General features: G+C 42.4%; 1 protein-coding gene across 5 annotated transcripts in view; it reads left to right on the top strand.

The window, feature by feature from the left end:
• Positions 1–1366: 1366 nt before the first annotated feature.
• LOC122029745 (mediator of RNA polymerase II transcription subunit 27-like) overlaps positions 1367–25517 on the top strand; it is a 68666-nt gene continuing 44515 nt past the window's right edge. For all 5 annotated transcript variants that reach the window (XR_006125172.1, XR_006125173.1, XM_042588862.1 and 2 more), the window contains exon 1: positions 1367–1907. The gene's annotated coding sequence lies outside the window, so the exon portion shown is untranslated. The remainder of the gene's footprint in view (positions 1908–25517) is intronic.

The following is a 25517-nucleotide window of genomic DNA, read 5'->3' as shown; positions in this document are numbered from 1 at the left end:
ATTAGTTATCTAATCAAGTACAAAATCATACAAAATTGGGCATTAAACCACTTAAATTGAGTACATTATTTAATAATCACTATATAACAACCACATATCTCATTCAAACATTCAATTAAAGAAGATAAAATACAAACACATTTATAAAATTGTGATTAGAAATTCATAACTTAATTTTATTCAAACTAATAATATCGATAATATTAAAAAACATGAATAATGTATCCAAAACTAATTTATTTATAATTCATATAATAAAGTATAAAACATAAAATACTTAAATTGAGTATATTATTCAATTTATTGATAATCAATACATAAAAGTAATATATTTCTTTTAATTCTTCAATTGAATTAGATAAAACACAAACACAATCATAAAATTATAATTCGAACACTAAAATTAATTTATTCGAACTAGCATAATTGACACCACCAACAAATAAAACAATTTATCCATTTATACCCTAAAGTACAAACCTTAAAAATTTTGAGCATCAAAGTACTTAAATTAGGTACATTACTCAGTTTATTGATAATCACTATAAAATACCATATATCTCATTTATTCCTTAAATGGAAGAAAATGTAATACAAATTCATTTATAAAATTTTAATTCAAATTTTGAAACCTAATTTTATTCAACCTAACACAATCGATGACATTCATGAACTAAAGCTTCAATTTTCACACCATTTTACAGGATTATACACAAACAATAATCTATATTTTATTTTATAAACAAGAATAACAAATCAGTCAAAATTTATGGCACACAAACATCACTTACCTTGTACTCTAATTATTCTGCTTCTGCCTTCGAAATACAATGCAAACCACTTCTTCAAGTTAGCTGTCCTCTAGTTGTTCTGATTACCACCTTCTTATTTTTTTAGATCTGATGTTCTTCAATAATTCTTGGGTTGTAGGTAAAAGGCTGGTTTTCAAAAGTTCTACACTTCAGATCAATTGAGTTATTTAAGTTCTATATTTGAAGATGGAAGTAAGGTTCTACCGTCTCTCCAATTTTTACCTTCAACATGATAAAATTAGTTTGAACATTCATTGATAGTTTAGGATCGAAGTCGAGGAGTACATTGGAAGTCAGGGAGTATCTTCGGAATGGAGGGGGTATTAGTGAGTTTTAATAAAAAAATGATAACAATTGAGTAAATTGGTATATATTAGGGAGTTAAAGTCCAGAAATATGTTTCGTTAGGAAATAAGAAAGAAAATATAAGAGGGGAGAAAGGAAAGTTGAGTTTGCCATAATGTATTTTTGGACAATTTCTTTAAAAGAAATTAAGCATGAAAAAACTGAATTATTATTATTATTAATTCGGTTTTATTCTGAGAATCGCGTTTGAAAAAACTAGACTATCTCCTCGCCGAGAGTGTCGTCGGCTTGTCGCCGTTGCAGTGAGCATTCCTCCGGGGAGGAGATCGAGGTTTTTTTTTTTTTTTTTTTTTATCGTCGATCTCCCTCTCCCTGTCCATTCCCAACTGCACCCCAAGTTGCCCTTGCGGTTATGGAAGTATCAAGCAGGTTCATCGCCGACCTAACAACGTAAGGTCCCCAACTATCTCCGAAAGGCGCAGAGCGGGATGATACCGTAACCCCAAGAGCAGATCACTGCGGGGGCCGCGACGGAGCAGTCTCAGGATCCGATGGAATCGGGCGGTGAAGCTTCCACGGAGGCTCCTCCGAAGCAGGTGGCTCTGGCCATGGAGCGGCTGGCGTCCGCCGCTCGTAAAATCGCTGATATCCGACTGGGGGCGGACCGCCTCCTCGAAGCGATTTTCTTGGCGACAGAAGGTCCTCAGCAGTCGATCAACAAGACCGTACAGCTCATCCTCAGTGAGGAAACCTCCATGCGCCAGCACTTCCAGGATCTGAGCAGACTGGGTGAGCTCTTCCTTCTTCCCCATACTCTTTTATTTCTCTTCTTCTGGTTATTCGCTTCCAGAGCTTGTTGTGTCTGTTTACAGCTTCCATGGTTCGTCAGTCATTGATTTGCTATTTCCAGTAGGATCAAACAATTCTGTCTAAATTAGCACTCTAATTGTTTGATTTAGCTTCCCTTGTTTTGGGGACTTGTTGTCCAATACCATCTAGGCATGGCAGAAGTGTTTGGCTTTGTTTCTTGGTTGTGATGTTTAACTTGGTCTTTAGAGAGTCAACATAGACATTCCTAGTAGTTTTAACTAGATTTAACATCTCAAGCATGCTTTCTAGTTCTGTCTGTAATAATGCTAGAATTATTATGTAAAGGTCAAAAAAACTGAATGGAAATGAGTAATTAACTCAAATTGTTCTTAATGTAATTCTTAAATCCCTAGGTTCCTTGTAGTTTTTGTTTTTGGATCCCAGGTCCTATATAAGGGAGAATACTAGAAAATGAGAGGGGATGGTCACTTCAATGGGATGGACCTCCATTTGCCAAAAACTATATTGTTTTATTAATTTATCTGACACAAAAAGATGCATATTATCTATAGGAATCCAAGAGGTTGCCTTGTTGATCAATTCTAGTGAAAATAATGCTAGGATCATAATTTTCTATTATCCTGGAACTTTATCTTCAAGATTGGCCAGAATGAACTCTTTTATTTATTTATTTATTTTTGACAATGGCTCAGGTTTGATTTCTTCTTTTTGCGGTTTCTCATGAGAATTCCTTTGTCCATGTCAGTCCAAGAATTCCTTTGTGCCAAATCTTTAGTGAGCGTAGATTTGCACATCATAACTTTCTTTGATTGGATTGGGCCCATTGGATTGGCCCACCCCGCTAAACAATTTAAGCGGGTTGAGTAGAAATTTTATCCACCCATTTTAAGACGGGTTCGGGCGGGCTGACCCACCTAGGCCTGTCGGCCAGTGGTAGGCTTGGGTTGGTTCGCGAGTTAAGGGAAAATTTTTTTGCTAAAATTTAAAACTAAAGTAGAAAACTCAATGGGCTAGCGCCTAATCCACAACCCAAACTTAAAATTTTTCAACCTTTTATATATATATATATATTATTTTTCCGGACTCATGAGCTGACTCGCCTAACCCACAATCCGCCTTGGGTTGGGTTAGGGATTTCCCAACCCTCTAGAATGGCGGGCCGACCCATTCTGTCCCGCCATATGATGGGTTTTTGACTGATTGACCCGCCCCGCCGTGCCAATATGGCACTATTGGAGAGTGCCTCGCTTTGTTTCTTCATGAATCAAATATGGTCATACTAAGAATTCTTATGGGTCGAGTTATGATAAAAAATCAACTTTTGCCAACTTTTCATTAAGCAGAGGTGAGCATCTCAAGAATTCCTTCATATGGAGTGATGGCATAAGGTTGCCTTATATCAAGTCTTCTTTGAGTAGATGTGGGCATATTGAAACTTTCTTTGGATCAAATGAGGACAGGAGAATGTTTTGTATCGAGTTTTCATAGAGTTGTGGCCAAGGCATCGAGACTTTTATTGGTAGAGTTTAGCAACATGAACACCTTGCACTAAATCTTTATTGTAGAAGAGGTGGATGCATGAAGACTTCTTTGGGATCAAGAGAGGAGTTGGGGTATTCCTTGTGTCTTCCTTGAGGACAAGTGATCTTGGACATGTTGAAACAAGGGAGATACTGAAAGTCATTGACAAGGACCAGGTCTCCATTCTGAAAAAAGTCTAGCCTGTTGTGCAATCAAATAGCTCGTTAACATTGAGGAAGATGTACTCTCATTGGAGAATGACATGCCTCAATACAAGTGATTTTAGAAAGAGATTTTTTTGCTTGATGCTTACATATGCTGGAACATGGAAACGATGAATGTGTGGTATTGCATATGATTGTAGTGATTGGGTGGATGATGGAGACTTGTAGTAAGGCTTAATACAAAAATTTTGTGTGGTATGCCAATTGTCAAGATGACTATAATAAGTGAATCTTTCTAACAAATATTATCATATTTAGATCCGCATGAGGGTAACCTCTATAATCCTGTTCTAATTGTCAATTATTTTGCTCTATCTCTTCTTGTAATGTTCTTACCCATCTGTTGTTCACTCACAACATTTTTATTTCCTCATCCTTCTTTATTGATCTTCTCTTCTTGTTGCTAAACATAGGATGATCATGGTTTACATCTTAACCTTCTGTGGGATGTTAGGATAGTTCTTCAAATGTGTCAAATAATTGTAGTTCCCCCAATCATGATCTTAGTTACAGAGTCTTTGGTACTTCAGTAGTATCATGCTTCATACACGTTTGACCAACCTTTATATATGTTCTAATGCTCTAAAGTCTAAACAATTGAAATGGATAGAAAAACCAACCACAAACTCTTTCTATGATGAATGCCCTCGAGATGACTCAAACTAATTGTTATGACACCACCTTCATAGTTCAAAAGGTATATCTGCACTTTAGTACCATCTCGTATTTGGTGAAAGTGAAAATAAGAACTTTTTAGTTTTTGAAGTTTACTTAGTAGGGTCTTCACTTTTACAATGAGTGAATTCTTACTCCACTCAAGAAGGATAGATTGTCTCAATCTTCCTTAGGGTCGCTTCTATGATTTTGTTGGAATTGTCTAGGTTGATGGGCCATCATCCTAGTCATTATCTTGTTGATTCTTTATTGCTTCTAATATCATAATCTGAAGACTTCTATCCCTATACTCATGGCAATATTCATCACTGCATCATAACCATAGGTAATACTGTAAGGGTGCACAAGGCTGTAAAAAACATGAATACTTAATAATTTATGTAATCATATAGACAAATGTTAACACAATAATGATATAAAGAAATGTTAACACAATGCACAACTCAAAATAGTGGCCTTATTAGACAAATGATGACTTACAAAACTAGACTCATGTTGACAAATAAAAAGAATGCACCAAAGTACTAAAATACCAAAATGCATAAAAGTAACAACCATGCACTAGAAAAAATAACTAAAATAAATGAACGTTAATACAAATTGACTCTAACATTATCATTGAACATCTTTGAGTAAGATCATCCCGTAATACTGTCCAAAACTCAAAGATCGCTCAAGTCTGGGAATTTAGAGGTTAAAGGAAAACAAGGAGCGAGCACATAAGTGGAAAGTGGGGTAAGAAGAGAAGTGCATGAAATGAATCACAAAAGACAATGACATAAGCTATAATTTCTGTTTTCATATCCTTTAACATCATTGCATCATTACTCCTTTCTCATTATTCTTCTTTCATTCCCTTGTTAGTTAGTTTCATCAAATTCTCTTTTATTTCTCCTTTGACAATGTTACATATTTTTTTAATCTTACTTTACACATGAATTAATAATTTGTTAAGAGGTGAACGATCCACAATTCACCCATTAAAGGATGCACTGTATATGTAAAGGTGACTTGCCATTCACTTGATACTTGAACAAATCATACATAAGTATAAATAGGGGTGAATGACCCATAATTCACTCGATAAGAGGATGCATCGTATATAGGAATAAATAGCCTGCAAGCTCTCGCAACAAAATGCATCATGTGTATGTGAATATATATACATATATAGGCTGAATGACCTACAATCCATCCAAAATGTACCTAAGATCGGAATATGATGCGCGACTCGCAATCCACCAAGTGAGTAAAGCATCTCATGTAATAGGGCTGAAATCTATAAATGCGCGAAAAGACTCAAGAGTTTTTTTTTGAGAATGAAGCTAATGATCTATAATATAAGTAATTAATTTGTTTAATTAATTCACTACATGTAGTCACATAACTCTTTCAGAGCACAAACATCAATGTTCTATAATTATAGGAGTTTACTAGATTTTTATTAAGCATAACTAATTTTGCAGCTCTTATAAATTACAAAGCTATGGTACAAGGTTGCATTCATTTCCTTATTAATTTAATTGAGAAATCACATAACTTCTTAACAGGGCAGAGTAGAAACTCTCTCATATTATTCATTTATATGTGATTGGTTTACCATAATTAATTATTTTATTTGATCAATTATGAATCTCATGATGGTTCATTTTTCTTTGGAGAGGCTACTCGAGGTTTTCTTATATTTCTTTTAAATTTCAAGGTGTCTCTTAGTAACTTAATCAATAAATTTCAATAGTGTAACAACAAATAGATAATCGATTAAAACGTAAAAAGGGCAAGCACAAAATAGGGAACATTATCAAGCAATAAAAGTAGATATGAGTTTGTAACTAATTTCCTCCTAATAAAGACATAATTAAATCTTAAGGAATTTATTTTTATCAAATCATGCACTAGGTAAAATTTAGAAACAAGCAGGAAAGCACACTTGAGCACACGGTCCAAGTCACTCCGATTTGCTATAAGACAACCTTAGATTTGGTGGGTCTAAAACTCAAAAAGCTATGATTTTTAGAGAGGACAACGATAACGACAATTAGAGGCAACATCGATAGTTGAGGGGCCCTTGAGGGTCGTTTTGCTGGGAGCTCTAACAGGAAATGACACAGGATGATGGTGTTCCTGAGGTGCTGCATTGTGAGACTAATATGACGACATTAGCGTGCAGTGATGAAACAATGATGATGTGCAACAATGGCGATGTTGATGTCAGCATGTGGTAGTGACAACACATGTAGTGGTCACAATAGTGTTGACGCATAGTAGTGCAATGGGGTCAGTGTGTGTAGCAGTGGCTTTGATGGTGCATGCAACAACAATGGTAGAGATGCAGTGTGGATGTCAACAGCTTGGAGGGAGAGGGCCATGATCGTTGTGGAGCTTTAAAGTTGCTTAAATTTGGTTGTAAACTTAGCTTCTAGTTTTGCAACCTCCTTTGCTTCTAGTTGGAATATGGAGTTTTGAAGTTGCTCAAATTTTATTATAAAATTATTTTCTAGTTTTGTTGTTTACTTTGCTTCTAGTTGGACACCTCCTACCATTATGTTGGGATAATTTTTTTTTTAAGTTAAGACTAAGCACAATTTGTTTGAATAATAGTGTTTACTTTTTTTTTATAATAAAAATAAACAATAAAATGAAGAGTAAGTTTTAGAGAAGAGAATTCATGAGAGAGATTTTAGCTCGAGGCACTGATGCCCTTTGATACTGATGATGGGCTTAGTCAGGCTGCAATAGAATTCAAGCTATGCATCCTAATGTGAAGACAATGCTGAAGGATCATAGAAGCTAGAACAAATTGCATAGTAGTGGGTGCTGCGTAAAAATAGGAGGTAGTGGTGGAACCGTGAGGTGATGATGGTGTTGGAACTTTTAAAGGGATTGTGTCAACAATGGTGTAGATGGATAGTGGTGGAGGAGAGGACAGTATCTGTCTTAGTTGATAAGAATCCGAATCCTATTTGAGGGAGGACACCAAAGAATGGAAGGGGAGAGAGATGATTACTTTGAGGGGATGTGATTGACCTCTATATGTCAAATGTGTTTATTTTTTCTTATTAAAAAAAGATGCATAAGTTGATTAAAGCATTCAAGAGGTCCCTTGTTTGCAATAAAATAATTAATTTTAGAGAAAAATTATGGAAATGACTAATTCTAAGACATAAAGGAATTAACTTAATCTAGAATAAAAGGAGATACTTGTAAATTGAGTTTTTAATTGAAATAGTTTTTTTTATGATCATATCAATTTTACTATCTTCTAAATTAAATTTTTAATTGAAATAATTGTCTTTTTTTTATGAACAAATCAATTTTACTATCTTGGAGCAATTGAGGGTAATGCCAATAGTTGATAAAATGAGAAAAAAGTTTAGATGGTATGGATATATTCAAAGGCGACCAATGAGTATCATAGTTAAATAAATTGAATCGATTAAAATTAAAGTTGTAAGGGCTAGAAGAATAAAGAAAATTCTAGTTAATATAATGAAAATTAATTTAGTTGATTTGAATATTACTAGTGATATAACTTTGCAAAACCAGTTTTCTAAATGGCGACCGAGACGGTCACCTAGGCAGGAGGCAGGTATCCACCGCACTGCCTTTGCTTAAGGCGGTGCTTTAGGCGGTAACTCATCTCCTTCTGCCAAAGCCACATCTAGGACCGTTGTCATCGCTATCGCCGTTTCACCATCACAACATATCTGGACGCTTAGCCTAGCCCCGCAATGAGTTCGAACACGTTATCTGAGCTTGGTGACGAAGACTCGTTAGGACTACGCGATAGTCCTAGATTGATTGCTTGGGCCCAACGACATGTCTGTACTTGTCGCATGATCCTAGCGACACGTTGGATTCGCCACCTGGCCGCCAAAATAGGGTACAAGTTGTAATTTAGGATTTATTTAAATAACTTTAGGTTAATAATTTTAATTATCTCCTAGCTATGATTAAGATAATTTAAATAGATTTAATTAAAGCCTAATAAAATTATCCCTATATATATATACAACAACAACAACCACCAAGCGTTATTAAAGTAGGTGAGGTCGGTTATATGGATCCTTCTATGCCATTGAGTTATATCCCCTACTATATCATTATCTATACTTAAATAAATTTTATCTTGTTTTATTATTACTAACCAAGTTTTTTTTTGATCTTTCTCATTTAATGTGTATATTTGTTCACATCGCCTAACCGGAACATTTATTGATATCTAAGTACATGTCTGTACCATCTTAAACATATTTCTTAGAGTTTTCCCTCAATAGATGTAACTCCAACTTTTTCTCTAATACTTTAATTTCTTATTCTGTCTATTCTTGTATGTTTACACATCTACCTTAACATTCTCATCTCTACAACTTCCATTATCTACTCATGTGCTTGAGTCATAATCCAACATTCAATGCCATATAACATAGCAGGTCTAACCACCATTTGTAGAATTTCCCTTTAAGTTTTATAGGTACTTTATGATCACATAAAAAATCCGACGTCCTCCATTTCAACCATTCTTCTTGTATTTTATGTAAGACCTCTCTTAATTCCGTCATCGTTTTGCAAAAATAATCCTAGATACTTAAAGATTTCATCTCCTTTCTTAACAATTGTCTGATTACATCTAATATTGCTAAACTTAGATTTTATATATCTGGTCTTTACTCTACTAAGCTTAAAATCTTTTACTTCTAGTCTTTCCCGCCAAGATTTTATTTTTGTATTTACTCTTTCACGTATCTAATCTACCAAAATAATATCATCTGCAAATGACATGTATCATAGTACTGTGTTTTGAATGTGTCTAGTGAGTTCGTCTATGATTAGGATAAAAAAATAGGAACTTAGAGTTAGAGTTAATGCTTGATGTAATATATCTTTATTGGAAATGCTTCAGTTAATATGTCTGAAGTCTTTACTTTGTTCATTACATCCTTGTATATATATTTCCTTAATTAGTCTAATATATGCTACTCTAACACTTCTTTTTTTCTAGAATTCTCCATATAATTTCTTTTCGGACTCTATCATAATTTTTTCTAAGTATATGAATACTATGTGTAGATCTTGCTTTTGCTCCCAATACTTTTCAATTAGTTGCCTAAGAATATGTATAGTTTCTGTCGTTGACCTTCCAAGCATGAACTCAAATTGATTTTCTGTCATTGTAGTCTCCTTTCTTAATCTTTTTTTCTATTACTCTTTCCCAAAGTTTCATAGTATGATTCATTAGTTTAATACCTCTAGTTTGCACAATTTTGTATATCTCTTCTTATATAAGAGAAATAGAATACTTACCCTCCCTTGATTAGACATTGTTTTCGTTTTTAATTTTATGTTAAATAATTTTATAAGCCATTCAATACCCTTCCGTACATCTATCGGAATATCATATGGTCCAACGGTTCTTCCATTTTACATCTCATTTAAAGCTTGTTCTACTTTTGAAGTTTGAATTCTTTGATAAAAATTTAAATTTCTATACTCATTTGACCTATTTAAGTTACCTAAGTTAAGTTGGTCACCTAAATATTCATTAAAAAATTGATGAAAATGCCTCTTCCACCGCTCTTTTATTTCTCTATCATTTACTAATATCTTATTGCATTCATCTTTAATACATTGTGTTTAGCTAAGATCTCTTGTCTTCCTCTCGTTCACTTTAGCTATTCTATAAATATCTCTTTCCCCTTCTTTTGTATCCAATTTTCGATATAACCATTCAAAAGTTTTATTCTTTGCTTCATTCACTGCTTTCTTAGCCTTTTTCTTAGTTATTGTATATTTTTTAAATTTTCCTCGGTCTTACAAATATATAATTTTTTATAGGTTGTTTGTTTTTCCTGCACTTTCTCCTATACTTTCTCATTCCACCACCAAGATTCCTTACTTGGTGGTGCATGCCCCTTTGACTCACCGAGACACTCTTGGTTACTATTTTCACTTTGATACCATCTGATGTCATGTCGTATTAGAGTCACCATATATATCACCTAATATTTATACTCCTACCTTTTCTTTAAATATATTTTGTTTCCTATCCTTTAACTTCCACCACTTAATTTTAGGAGTTGTGTATATTTTTCTTCTATTGATACTATGATTGAGGCGTATATCCAACACTACTAACCTATGTCGGGTAGTTAAGCTTTGTTTGGAGATAACCTTGCAATCTTTACAAATCTTTCTATCCCTCTTCCTAATCATAAGAAAGTCAATTTGTGATTTATTATTTTCACTTTTAAACGTGATCGAATATTCCATTTTCTTAAAAAAATGTATTAGTTAGTATAAGGCCATATGTTATCTCAAAATCCAATATAATTTCTTCTTCTTCATTTCTTGTTCCAAACCATACTCCCCACGCTACCTCTTATATTCTTTATTTTTCATTCCGACATGCCTATTTAGATCGCCTCCTATTAAATCATTTCATTTGACAGAATGTTTTGTAATACTTCATCTAAGTCGTTCCAAAACCTTAATTTGATATCTTGATCTAATCCTACTTGAGGTACATTTATGTTAATTACGTTCATAATTTGTTTCGCCACTACTATTTTGAGAGCTATAATTCTAACCCCCTTTCTAACTACTCTTACAACTTTATCCTTTAACGAACTATTTACAAAAAAATATCCACTCTATTTCTTATTTTACTCTTTCTTTATCATAACTTAAAACTTGAGTTCTCTATCATCTTTGCCATTTTATCTTTTGTACACACAAAATACTAATTCTTCTTCTAATCATCGTATCTACTATTTTCATTGCTTTTCCAATGAGGGTTCTTATGTTTTATGTTCCAAATTTTAGACTATTAGTTTTTTTATAATTTTGTTTTTATCTTTATAAGTACTCTTGCATATTTAACACTACACTCAAGTTCTTACGTAGATGTAGTGGTCTTTGCCGATATGTTATAGTCGGACCCTACAATGCGAACTTTTTGCATATTTAACACTAAACCCGAGTTCGGGAGATATAGAGGTCCTTGCCTAGACGTTACTGTTGGTGCGGTTAGCACTAACGATTTAACCTAGGTTTTGATGAATGACAAATCAGGTTAAGTTAGTTTGTTGTTGTCTGACACTTTGATCAAGTGTGCAAGAGAAGCCCAGACAGGTCAACGGGCTGACCGGATGTCTGGCACGAAGCCCAGCTAGGTCGACGGGCTGACTGGATAGCTGACACGAAGTCCAGCTGGTCGATGGACCGACCGGACGTTGGCGCGAAGTCCCGCTAGGTCGACGGGCCGACCGGATAGCCGGCACGAAGTCAGACGGGTCGACGGGCCGACCGGACGTCAGCGTGTAAGTGAGGTAAGTCACCGAGGGGAGCGATCACAGGACGCGCTCCCGGAAGGAACATTAGGCGCCGATCCGCTTAGATCCATTTCGGATATCTAAGTCGAGATCGTGACTAGATTCCGGCCCGAAAGACGAATCTAAGTCATACTCTTCGCTATTACTTTCGAACTTTAATCGTAACAATAACTGCTTTTACAGGATATATATTTGCCTCGGACTAACTCTATTTCGCAGGAGAAGGAGTTCCCGGAGGTCCAGGCGCCCGGTGGTAAGTTTTATCCAAACTCGCGCGTCATCACGTGGAGCTTGCTGGTTGGACCTGCCACGTCCCACCAGGGCGCCCGGAAGGGATCCGGGGTGCCCCGAGCCTCATATAAAAGGAGGGTCAGAGGGGAGCTTCAGAACAACAACGAAAAGAAAGTCTTCCACTGCTTGCTCTACTGCTCTGTGCTCCTGCGACGCTAACAAAGATTCGACAATATGCTCCTTTCCTTTTCTTTAATTCTTGTCGATATTTGCTTTATTTTCATTAGCATTCCTGTACTTTAAATTGAAATAATTTTCGAACTGCTAGTGATTGCCCAACGAAAGTACTCACGGAGTACGGGCTTTCGAGTAGGAGTCGTCACAGGCTCCGAACGAAGTAAAAAACACCGTGTTCATTTGTCTAAGTTTTTTTTATTCCGCTGCGCTTAACACTCGTCTTTTCGAATCGATATTCACCCCCTCTATCAACGCTTTCACGATCCAATAGTGGTATCGAGCACGCATCGCCGATTCGTGCAACCATCAATTGTACGGGTGAAAATATTTTATTTTTATTTTTACGCTTAATTCTAATCTGATATTATTATTATTATTAATTGGGAATTTTTTCGTTGCAATTAAATCTATATTGTGCAACACTAATTTATATACTCCTATTATTTTTTCCTCGCTAATACAAGACCAAGTCTTGGGATATTCTTTTCGTTGTTTACTCGCTGCAGGATGTCTCAACTAGAAGGCTTTAGACAAGACGTCCTCCCTATTCAACGGGGATGACTTCGTACTGGAAGAAAAGAATGGAGGTGTACCTAAAAGCATCACGATCAACGGTTCAACATAAAGGCGCATCAACTCCGTCGACAACTCCGAAATCCACTAGACTCTAACAATGGACTCTGACACGAGGAAAAAGGCATCAACGTAAAACAGGCAATCAACGCGCTTAATCGCTGCCTAACACGAAGAGCCGAATAGGTCGACCGCATCGTAACGCTAAAGAATCGGGACAAACCGATCGAGCTATACGAAGGAACGAGCGATGCAAAGGTAACAAAGAGACCTACTTTTAAATAAAATATTTAATATAAAACGCAGGAAGGGAAACGCAAGTCAATCAGACGCGAATCAAGGACGCCTCAACGACTCCACGCGATAGCCACCGATGGAAAGCGATTTAATAAGGTACGCACTAAACGCCTTTCCTCGTAATAGCTTGTGGGCATCGATCGTAGATGCACAAAATTTCGAAAAATCTATCTAAGTTAAAATTAAGAGCTTTTCGAGTTTGAATTATACGAACAAACTAATGCCGGAGCCGAGAAAGGTATTGCTTTATTTGTAGGCTCATCCAAAGAAAAGAAGAGCAAGTCCGAATCAAGAGGATTCCGGTCAAGATCAGAAGACGAAGAATACCGGTGAAATTGGTAAGAAAAATGTTCACCAGAGAAAAGGAGCTTCAAAAAAGGACCTTCAAAAGATCATCCCGGAACAAGAGAATGTGACTCGCTTGATGCAACAAAAGGGATACTACAAGAATGAATGCCCAAGACTGAAATTCAACAAATCGAGCCGACCAAAGAAGGCCTCAAAGCAACGTGACGACTCCTCCTAACGAATCGGAGGTAAAGAGCGTAGCACCAGAGCCACTCTACCACGGCCCGCAAAACCGAAACGAAGACGAGTCGAGAGACGAAGACGGTCCGAACTCAATCAAGCCACGAGTCAGCACCGCTTCGAATGCCTTGACGAGGTATATTTTAATTTAAACAAAATTTTTTAGAATTATTTCCAATTAGTAAAGTTAATTAAAATAGAAATGAAAACAACTCCTTGAGGAAAATCAAGACCTCAAGGAACAAATAAAAAATTCAAATCCAACTCAAGATCTAATACTTGAAGAGAATTCATTATTAAAATCAGAAATTAATAACTTAAAAGAAATACTAGAAAAATTCACTACAAGATCAAAAAATCTAGACTTAATCCTGAACAATCAAAAAGCATGTTATAATAAAACCGGACTTGGATACAAGTCGAACTCAAATAAAACCTTTAAATAATTAATAACCCAATACAAATCAACTAATCAAGCTTGGGTTCCGAAAGCGTGTTTGACCACGCAAGTAGGAATTAATCAATATTACATACCTAAAGAAAAAATATATTATATAAACTCGAATAAACCAAATCAAAAACCAAAATACAAATCAAAGAAATCAAAATTTAAACATATTAAAACTCAACAAAATATAAATTATCACTAAGTTAATTATAACTATAAAAGAAATCGACACAAACCTAAAACGAAAATTTAAATTAAAGGCCAATAATTCAGGGGGAGGCTCCAGAATAGCTGACACCTCCAAAACTAACTTACCCGACAGGGTAACCTAAACAAACTAATCCGGCAGGGTAATTAGGATTAGTTAAAAAGAGACCAAGTTTAACTTGAATCATGGTACTAGTGAAGTTTTTGGATGATAATACGTTAGGGAAGCTTGGGCATCGCATGTCTAGAAAGATATGGTTTCGATCTGGTGCATTTGGCCAAGTGGAACTGACCAAAGCTACCCTTAAATGGATCCTAACTAGTTAGACCAAGATTTAGTACTAAGCTCCGTGGATAGGACTATTCGGAAAACCTCGAAAGGTTGGTTACTTCTAATGACGTCCAAGTGATTCACCAAGCTTAGAAGTTTATCCGAAGAATGCCTATTTGTAGAGACCAAAGCTAAACCTGAATCTAACACAAGTTAAACCAAACTCTATAATTAAAATTCAACTCATCTCACAAAATTATAGGTGATCCGGCGATAAGAACGGGGGACCCTCGTAAGGGGTCAACGTCATGTGGAAGTCAAAGAGCCGGGCGGTGCATCGAAGAAGGTCGGACTAGCTAGGCCGACCGGGAGAATGGGTCTAACCGACTGGGCGGTCACCCGGTGTTTAGCCGATGGCAAAAGGCGCCCCTATGGAAGTCGGGGTTCCGGCGCTCATTGAGCAAGATCGTAGGGCCGAGCGGACGGCACGCTCGGCCGAAGCCATAAAGTAGCATGCTGTTAATAGTCCTCACAAAGCACGTGATTGAGAATCTCCCCAAGTAAACCACCATATATGTCCGGCCGGATGTCACAGAAGCTGGCCGGTCGGACGCTAGATCGGGAGCAAAGGAGAAAAGGACAAGGTACATCTCTTCCTGACAGCGGGTATGCTCCCCATGTAGGCCATACTTCAAATCTTATGACAGGGGGTTCCGCTGTCCCATCGAGGACATGTCTGGACTGTAGCAGTATGGCGTCAGGTAAGCTTTCTGACAGACACATACCGAGGTATGTGTTGCGGACACGTATGCGCCTCGAAGAACGTGCAGGAGCTCTTTCACCGCTCTATATAAAGAGCCTCATACTTCGCTGGAGGTACGCGATATACAACCTTGGAGTCACTTTTTTCACCACTTGCTTGCCTGACTTGAGCATCGGAGGGTCGCCGTCGGGAACCCCTTCCCGGCCCGACTTCTGTGCAGGTTCGCCGGAGTTTCGTACGACTAGCCGGAGGGCCACGTCATCGACTAGGAGAGCGTCACGTGCCCAGCGTCCGTTGATTCAGCATTCGGACAGGATCAATTTGGCGCCGTCTGTGGGAACGCTCCTGCATCCGAACGGAAACAATGGACGAGGCTGGACGACAACACACGGTGAAGCTTTCTACGGAGGAACTCGACGCTCTGATCGAGTTGAGGGCCGCCAAGCTCATGGAACAAAAACAGAAAGCAACTGCCGAGCGGCTGGAGCAGCAAGCAACGTCAGCATCGGGTGGCCGAGCGGAAGCACCACCAGCGACAGTGCCATTCCATCGGGCTCTCTTCCGCACTCCTCCTGAAGCCGTAGCAACTAATCGAGATCGGGGATCATCTTCGGATGAAATGCCAAGACGAGATAACAGAAAAGGGAAAGCCCCCCGAGCGGACGCATCTCCCGAGCCGATCAATCGCCAATTTTCGGAGGCTATTCTACGAGACCCTCTGCCCAAGCACTACGTGCCTCCGACGATCGGCGAGTACAATGGGACAACCGACCCGGATGATCATCTGGGTAAGTTCGATAACACAGCCACTCTCCATCAATACACAGATGGAGTAAAGTGCCGAGTTTTTCTTACCACTCTCTCGGGATCGGCTCAATGGTGGTTCCGGAGGCTGCCGGACGGATCCATCACAAGCGTCAAGGACTTCCGAACGGCCTTCCTCCATCATTTTGCAAGCAGTCGGCGCTATCAAAAAACCAGCGTTAGCCTATTCGCCATCAAGCAAGAAGCTCGCGAACCGCTCCGAGCTTACATCCAGCGGTTCAACAGAGTGGCCATGGATATTCCAACGGCCACCTCGGAGACCATGATGAATGCCTTCACGCAAGGCCTCGTGGATGGGGACTTCTTCCGGTCACTCATTCGGAAGCCGGCCCGAAACTACGACCACATGCTGCATCGGGCCAACGAATACATCAACGTGGAGGAAGCGCAAGCAGCCCGGAAAAAAGAAACTCCAGCCGAACGGGCTCCTCCTACCGAACGGGCTCCTCCTACCGAACGGAAGCCTCACGCTGCTCACCAGCCACCCAGAGGACCACGGGCCGAAGCGATTCGTGCTCATCCAAGAACCCATGTCCAAGAAGTAGCAGCCGAGCGGCCCAGGACAAAGAAGAGGTGGACCCCGATGTTCTGCTCCTTCCACCGGACGGATACGCACAACACAAGGGATTGTCGAAGTCTCCCCTTCGTGGCTCATCCCGTGCCCCGGAATGGCGGCCGACGGTCTCCCTCAGCCGACAGGCGACAGAGAACTAATGAAGTCGATCGGACGCGAGCTGATAGGCGACAGCAACATACTCCCGATCGACATCGTTCTCCAAGGCAGGAGAATCGCCGAGCGTCAAGAGAACGGTCCCGACCATCCGCTCGGGAAGAAGAAAATCGAAGCAATACTTCCCGAGGCAGATCAACATCATACCGTGGGCCGACCGAGGAGACTCCAACCGAGCGAGAAAGGCGAGCGTCCGGCAGCTCCACGGTTGCAGCAGAGAGCGGCGAGTGGACCCGAAATCAGTTTCCGGGGACTTGGAAGGAGTGGAAGTGCTCCACGACGACGCTCTGCTCATCAAAGCTGTAATAGCCAATTACACTATTCACCGCCTTTTTATTGAAGCTCGGTCAACATCATGTTCAAAAGGCGTTTGATCAACTACAAATCGACCGAGCCGAGCCGCTTCCACGACAACCCCCTACGGGTTTACGGCAACGAAGTCCTGCCGGCTTGACAATCCGGATGGCTATCTCATCGAGAAGAGCCGTATGACGCAGACAAAGAAACTTCGTGGTGGTCGACTCTCCTCATCATACAACGTCATATTGGGACGACCGACGCCAACAGTTCCGGCCGCCTCAACGTTCCACCGAAGATCGTTCCCCGCCAAAGACAGAGTAGGAGGTACGGGAGACCAATGGCGCTCGGCGATGCTACATTGAACGGTCCGAGTAAGCAAGTTCACGGGAAATCGCCACCTGATCGAGGTGAATGCCATAATCGAAAAGCCTTCCTCTTTAGTTTACGAAGAAAAGGAGGAAGTGCAAATACACCCGACCGATCGGAGGCCACGACATTCATCGCGTCCGATCTAGAGGCAAATCGAAAAAGGAGGTGATCCAATGCCTCGGAAGAAACCATGATGTCTTCGTCTGGTCGACACATGAACCGCCGAATTTCACCAAGTATTGCGCAACATGAGCTCCACGTCCAACCGGATGTTCGGCCGGTCAAGCAAAGAAAAGAGATTTCACGAGCGTAACGCCATCATCTAGTGAGGCGGAGAAGCTCAAGCCGCCATATACGCGAGGTGCGCTCCCGAGCCGGTCGAACGTAGTATTAGTCTCCAGCCGCAACAAGTGGAGAGATGACAGATTTTCGGATCTCAACAAAGCCCGCCGGAAGACTTTATCCTCCGCCTTGATAGATCGCTAGTGAACTCTACGACCGGCGGTAATTAATACGTATGCCGACGCTACTAAGGCTATCATCTGCCGTCACCTGAAGATCAAGAAAAGTCACCATGACGGCCGGACTTACCGCTATAATGTGATGCCGTTCGGATCAAGAACACGGAGCCACTTATCAACGCTTGATGAACAAAGTGTTCAGAGAGCGGATCGGACGGGAAGTTTATGTGGACGACATTCTCATCAAGTCCGTCCGAGCGGCCGATCTCTTCAAAGACATGGAAGAAACCTTCCGAACGCGCAAATACGGAGTCAAGCTAAATCCCGTAAGTACCTGTCGAGCAAAAGGAGGGCGTCTGGGTACATATGACCGAAGGGAATCAAACAAATCCGAAGGTGAAAGCTCTACAAGACATGCCGCCCAAGAAATACAAGGAGGTGCTTGTTTGACTTGATAATCGCCTGGCCTGTCATTCATCTCCAAACCGCCACCGAGCTCCTTTTTCAAAATTCATAAGGCCACAAAGTTTCACTGGATGAAGAATGCGATCGGGCATTCAAAGACTCAAGTGCCTGTATTCGCCAAGCCATTATGGGTGAGCCACTTTAGATTTACTTGTCTTCAACCGAGCAAGCAATCGGCTCGGCATTAGTGAGGGCGAGCGGAGAAGAGCCTGTATTTCCTTAGTCACATTTTAAACGATGTCAATCTCGTTACACCGGGCTCGGAAGTCGGCTTTTCGGTCCTCGCCGCCGCCTCCGCCCATACTTCCGGCGCATACTATCATCGCTAAACCAATAGCCCTGCCGTGTATTATCAATCCAAGGCCCAGCTCATCAAACGGACGATGAGTTAAGGGAATTCGACATCCAATACTGCATCTGAATCAAAGCGCAGCCCCGCGATTTTGTGATCAAGTGCGAACTTGAGCCAAGCCATGTGGAAAATATTTGTGGACGGATCGTCCACTCGGCTCGGAAGCGAATTGACTGCTCTCTCCTCAAGAAGAAAGATGCACTTATCCGTCCGGTTGATTATAAAGCCACAAACAACGGCAGTAGTACGAAGCCTCATACCGCTCAGGCACGATGTGGTACGGTAACGCTCATTCGGATTCGCATGGTCAGCAATGCCTCCTCGTACCTTCGAATCAATGGCTCCAAGCTCTACGTCAAGCCTTTGAGAAACTTAAAGCCAATTTTAGAGAAGTCATTGTCCAGAAGATACCCAGAGCCGAGAATCAAGTTAACCAAACTCGCGAGCTCAATAACGCCGATCGCCATTCAGCAGCTAATTGAGTATTATTGGTGGTGCACGTCGACCGTATGGAAGGCCTTACGCTTCCGAGCGACTGGAGGACACCTATCACGGAGTTTCTCTCGGGCGCCACACCGTCCGATCGAAATGAAGCCCAGCTAAGGAGGAGAGCCGGTCGGTTCACACTCATCGGCGATCGCCTTTACAAGAAGGCTTTCTCACGCCCATGTTGAAATGCGTGAGCTCGGAGGACTCGGCTTACATCCTCCAAGAAGTACATCAAGGATCACGGAGGACATCCGGTGACGATCGCCGCTAAGAAGATCCTATCGACCGGGTACTTCCGCCAACCTTACAAGCAGACCGCCGACGTGTCGACGCGTTTTCGCTGGTACCATAACTTCTACCACCGACCGGAGGAAATGAAGGCATCAGCCTTATGTCCGCTCGATCGTGGGAATGGATATCGTTGTCCATTTCTACGGCGACCGTGGAAATTTCGCTAGTGGTCACGATTATTTTTCTGGGGTGGAGGCCAGCCGCCAGCCGGATCACCGAGCGGATGGTCAAAAGTTCATACGGCAAAGACATCATCTGCCGGTTCGGCCCTCGCCGATCGATATCCGACAACGGCAATTCATGGGGAAGTTGCTCGAAGATCGTGCAAAAGCTATGGCATTGAGCAACACTTCACGTCCGTAGCTTATCCCCAAAGTAACGGCCAGGCGAAGTAACCAATCCTGCGCGCTCGGCTCGATCACTTGGGAGGAAGCTGGGTAGATGAAGTGCGTATGGGCCATCCGAACGACTCCAAAGGAAGGAACGGTGTTACGCCTTTCCATCCGTATACGACGGCGGGCAATGATCCCCGTCAAGTCGGGCGCGAGTCCGTCCCGGATCGAGTTACGACGAGGGCAACGCCGAGCGGAGGAACATGGAGTTGGATTTGATTGATGAGGAGCGAGCTAGGCGTCTATTGGCGTATCGCCAATGGATGAAGCAAAACTACAACAGCGTAGAATCCCTGTGTCATTCCGTGGAGACCTCGTCTGAAGAAAGTCGAGCGGTCGGCGATGTTTGAGGGAAGCTCCAGGGGGCCCTTCAAGGTTATCGAAAGCTCCGCCGCGCTACTACTGGAGGACGACGGACGACAGTTGGACCGACCTTGGAGCGCAAATCATCTCCAGCCTTATCGAGCTGGGTGAAAGGTGCATTGATGTAACTCACTTTTGTGTATATTCTAGTCGCCCATGTCCTTGTAATGCAGGAAGCAAAATTAATTCAAAGGATGACCAATGGGTTTGCCGAGCAGCGGTACTAAAGTTAGCCTTAGAAAGGCCGTCGAGCTCTGACGTTAAATATCGAGAGACGAGCCGGCGTCTATAAACGTCCGAGCGGAAGACCGTCGAGCTCCGACGTTAAAATCGAGAGACGAGCCGGCGTCTATAAACGTCCGAGCGGAAGACCGTCGAGCTCCGACGTTAAATATCGAGAGACGAGCCGGCGTCTATAAACGTCCGGGGAAGACCGCCGAAGCCCGACGTTAAATATCGAGATATAAACGTCCGAGCGGAAGACCGTCGAGCTCCGACGTTAAATATCGAGAGATATAAATGTCCGAGCGGAAGACCGTCGAGCTCCGACGTTAAATATCGAGAGATATAAACGTCCGAGCGGAAGACCGTCGAGCTCCGACGTTAAATATCGAGAGATGAGCCGGCGTCTATAAACGTCCGAGCGGAAGACCGTCGAGCTCCGACGTTAAATATCGAGAGACGAGCCGGCGTCTATAAACGTCCGAGCGGAAGACCGTCGAGCTCCGGCATTAAATATCGAGAGACGAGCCGGCGTCTATAAATATTCCGAGCGGAAGAAGGCAATAAAAAAGGACTGCAAGTGTGAAACTCGCTGCCAATATCGTTTGACCGACTCTACGTTCCGCTCGGCTTAGAGCCCAAAAGGTACTTGTTGGTTTCTAGCGAGCGATCTTTGCTATCAAAGCGGGATGCTATACGTTCGAAATATTTAGCCGAGCGGAAGGGCGCTCCATGTACTTCGCAAAAATCCCTTTCGAATGCCAGGGGTATGTAATAGGCGAGCGGACCACACACCTATTAACTAGCAAAAGGACAAAGTGCAAAAGGACAAAGTACGTGAAAGGGAAACATTGCATTAAAAATAAAACTTCAGGCCGGGCGGCCTAAGTACAAAAGGGATCATATCTAGCCGAGTGGCCGAATTACAAAAGTTACTCGATATAATCGTAGAGGGTCTTGGGGATGTTATCCAGAAGCGCCACCTGATCGCCGGCCGGAATATTAGTGGACTCTGGAAGAAGGCCCTTGGACTTCAGATATGTCATGGTAGCGTTCATAGCCAAGTCAAAGGCTGTGTACATCCGCTCGTAAATTTTCTCCGAGAATTCGGGCGAGCGGATGTAGCCCTGTCTCAAGGCAGCGACTCGACTCGGCTCGGCATCTTGATATTCTTTGAAAGCCGCCTAGGAGCCAGTGAGGGCCTCGTTCAGATTTCGAAGCTTTTCCGCGTCGGCCGAGCGGCCCGCCTTCTCTCTGTCGAGCTGCTCCATCAGCTCTTTTACCTTTAGCTCCGAGCCCCGAGCCTCCACGTTCTTTTTCTCCAGATCGGAGATGACCGTATTTTTTCGAGTGGTGGCCAAGGTTATCTTTGCGTCGAGCGACTTGACTTGCCGCTCGGACTCGGCCAGGGCGTGGGCCTGATCGGCTGTCTTCTTCTGCTCGGCCGCCAGCAGATTCTGAGTTTTCTCCAGCTCTTTTTGCAGCTCGGAATATGAAGGGCCATGAGGGCCGGACGGACCAACTGCTGCCTTCAGTTGTCGCAGCTCTTCATCCACCCAGGTTAGGCGGTTGGAGACTGCAATCTCCTCCACCCATCTCTGGCAAAAGAAAATTAGAGTTGTTATCGGCCGATCGGAAAGAATGCATACAAAACTAGATAAGAGAGCGAACTTACCCCCGTGGCCTCCCGCATGTGGCTATCGCTGTTTCGAGAGGGATCAGCATGCGCGTGCGAGCATCGCCCACATCTCGATTAGGCCCTTTCAAGGTAATGGTGTGCTCGGGCGCGGATGGTCGGTCGGCCTCGGCAGCTCTTGACCGGAGATGAAGAGGGACTCAATCGTGGCCACGATCGGGGTCGTCCGATCGAAAGGGATCAAGCCGGTAAAACTGGAATGGTTGGGATCGAGTGACGAGCGGCGAAGGTGCTGATCGGGTAGCCTCAATTGAGCAATGGTTCTCCCATTCGGAAGGCGTCCGTCGGACGAAATGGTTTTGCCTCGGCGCCTTGCCTGCAGACCCGCTCGGATGGTTGGGAGGAGGTAGCCGACCGTAGGGGTCTCCACTCGGTCTTTTGTTGCCTCCTCCCGAGCCTCCTCGGGGCGGTTGGTTCTCCGGGGGGTGGCTCCACGCTTTGTTGAGAAGCTGAGCACCGACTCACCAGTCCCGCCTCTCCTTCGTGGATCCGACTGGATACCCAACGCCCATTTCTCTAGCCGCATGGCTTAATACCGCCGCTCTCTTCAAAACGCCGCCATCACCGAATCCACGACGATATCCGCAAGGAAAGAAAAGAAATCGCTAGCAATTAAAGCAATGCCCAAGCAAAGTTCTTACCGCCGGTTGGAAGAGGAGTCCGATGGGACTCGGGCGAAGATGTACATCACTCCTTCGAAGAAGCTTGTTGATGTCAAGTCGCATCGGATAGTATATTTGCAGCTGGAGATAATTCGGTCGGGTCTCAATTTCTTCACCGGAAGTGGGGTAGACCGCCATCTGGTGAAGTTGTCCCGATCGGGCATACGGATGTAGAAATAATCCTTCCAATGTTTATTGAAGTAGGTAGTGAAGAAGACTAGCCGGCCGAGCTTGAATACGGTGCCCACCGGCTTGCTTGGTAGTAAAATAAAAGAAGACCTCCTACGGAGGGATGTTTCGAACAAAACAACAACACCGCAGAGGAGGCGAAGGTGTTGGGTACTAGATCGCCGAGCGGCACACCGAAATAATTACAAACATCTAGGATGAAGGATGTATGGAACCGCAGACCGTGTAAATTGTCGCGAAGACATGTATTCACAATGGCGGTCGCAAGGCCAAGGACCGGCCAAAAGAAGTTCAAAATCTTCGGGGATTTCGAAATTGTCTGTCAGGATATCAAAATCACGCTGGTCGAATCAGGACTGCATGGTGGTGTACCATGGGCCGAGGGACTGGTCTTCAGGGTGCGAAGAACTAGCCATTGGCCGAGCGAAGGAGGCCAGGAAAGAGGACAGACAGAAACAAGAAGAGATCGCCGGAACAGTATCCGGGAGCAAAAACGGGAGAAAGAAATGTAAAGAAAGCACCGGAAACAAGAAAGGCAGGAGGAGAACCTTACGAAAAAGAAGGAAGATCGAAGGGAGACACCGGAGATCGCTGGAAGCAGGAGAACGCAACCGTCGGAGCTCTAAAACGCTGGGGGGCAAGGGTCGAAATCGCAAAGGCAGATAAGAGAGAGAAGAAACGAAGAATTTATAGGGTGGAGGCCGGGCGACCTCCACCGTCGGATCCAGGTCACGGGAATCAAAGCGTGCATCGGGCCGTCCATTTCGAATCGCTTCGATCACATCAAAGCACCATGCCACCGCCGCCGTACGATGATGGCATTGCGCCACGTGGCATTCGACCATTCGAAGCATTTAATGACGCATCCTTAATGTCGAAGATTGGCGCAGATTACGAGGAGATCCGATGAAGGCCACTGTTGATTCACTCGAGGCCATTTCTGCGATAGGCCGATCGGAGGATACTAACACGGAGACGCCGCTCGGCGACTCACGATCCATCGGTCGGACTAATCGCCTCCTTCGACTAGACTTAAAGGGGAGGCAAGTGATCCGGCGATAAGGACAGGGGACCCTCGTAAGAGGAATTAACGCCACGTGGAAGTCAAAAGTCGGGCAGTATGAAGCTCAGCCGACCGGAGAAGGGTCAGGCCAACCGACCGAACGTGGCAAAAGGCACCCCTATGGAAGTCGGGGTTCCGGCGCTCATTGAGCAAGATCGTAGGGCCGAGCGGACGGCACGCTCGGCCGAAGCCATAAAGTAGCATGCTGCTAATAGTCCTCACAAAGCACGTGATTGAGAATCTCCCCAAGTAAACCACCATATATGTCGGGCCGGATGTCGCGGAGGCTGGCCGGCCGGACGCTAGATCGGGAGCAAAGGAGAAAAGGACAAGGTACATCTCTTCCTGACAACGGGTATGCTCCCCATGTAGGCCATACTTCAAATCTTATGACAGGGGGTTCCGCTGTCCCATCGAGGACATGTCTGGACTGTAGCAGTATGGCGTCAGGTAAGCTTTCTGACAGACACATACCGAGGTATGGGTTGCGGACACATATGCGCCTCGAAGAACGTGTAGGAGCTCTTTCACCGCTCTATATAAAGAGCCTCATACTTCGCCGGAGGTACGCGATATACAACCTTGGAGCCACTTTTTTCACCACTTGCTTGCCTGACTTGAGCGTCCGAGGGTCGCCGCCGGGAACCCCTTCCCGGCCCGACTTCTGTGCAGGTTCGCCGGAGTTTCGTACGACTAGCCGGAGGGCCACGTCATCGACTAGGAGAGCGTCACGTGCCCAGCGTCCGTTGATTCAGCATTCGGACAGGATCAATAGGATTCTCTGATTGAAAACTTAGATCGGGTGAGATGACTAAGGATCAAAATTAAATTTCGAATTTAATTAATTAAATTAAATTTCGAATTAAAATTAATTAAATTAAATTTCGAATTAAATTAATTAAATTAAATTTTGAATTAAATTAATTAAATTAAATTTTGAATTAAATTAATTAAATTAAACTTCAAATTAAATAACTAAAATGAACTACGATTAATTAAAATTTAAATTAAATTAACCTTAAAAATTAACTTTAAAGACTATTTTAAAATTAACTTTAAAAATTATCTTAACTTTAAAAATTACTTTAAAATTGAATTAACGTTAAAAATTATTTTAAATTAACTTTAAATTAACTTAAAAATAAAAGACTAACCTTAATTCCTACTCATTGTAGGAAACCAAGTGGATTTTGGACAGTGGTTGCTCCAAACACATGACTGGAGATCACACCAAGTTCACTCAACTCAATTACAAAAGCTTAGGAACAGTTGCCTTTGGAAACAACGACAAACTCAAGGTAATCGGAATAGGTAATATTGAATTAAAAATAGATTTCATAATTACAAATGTTCTACTTGTCGAGAATTTTAAATATAATCTCCTGAGTATAAG

The sequence above is a fragment of the Zingiber officinale genome, chromosome 10B (assembly GCF_018446385.1).
Source record: "Zingiber officinale cultivar Zhangliang chromosome 10B, Zo_v1.1, whole genome shotgun sequence".
Taxonomy (NCBI): domain Eukaryota; kingdom Viridiplantae; phylum Streptophyta; class Magnoliopsida; order Zingiberales; family Zingiberaceae; genus Zingiber; species Zingiber officinale.
Note: the sequence above shows the minus strand (reverse complement) of the source record. Positions and strands in the feature narration are given on the sequence as shown.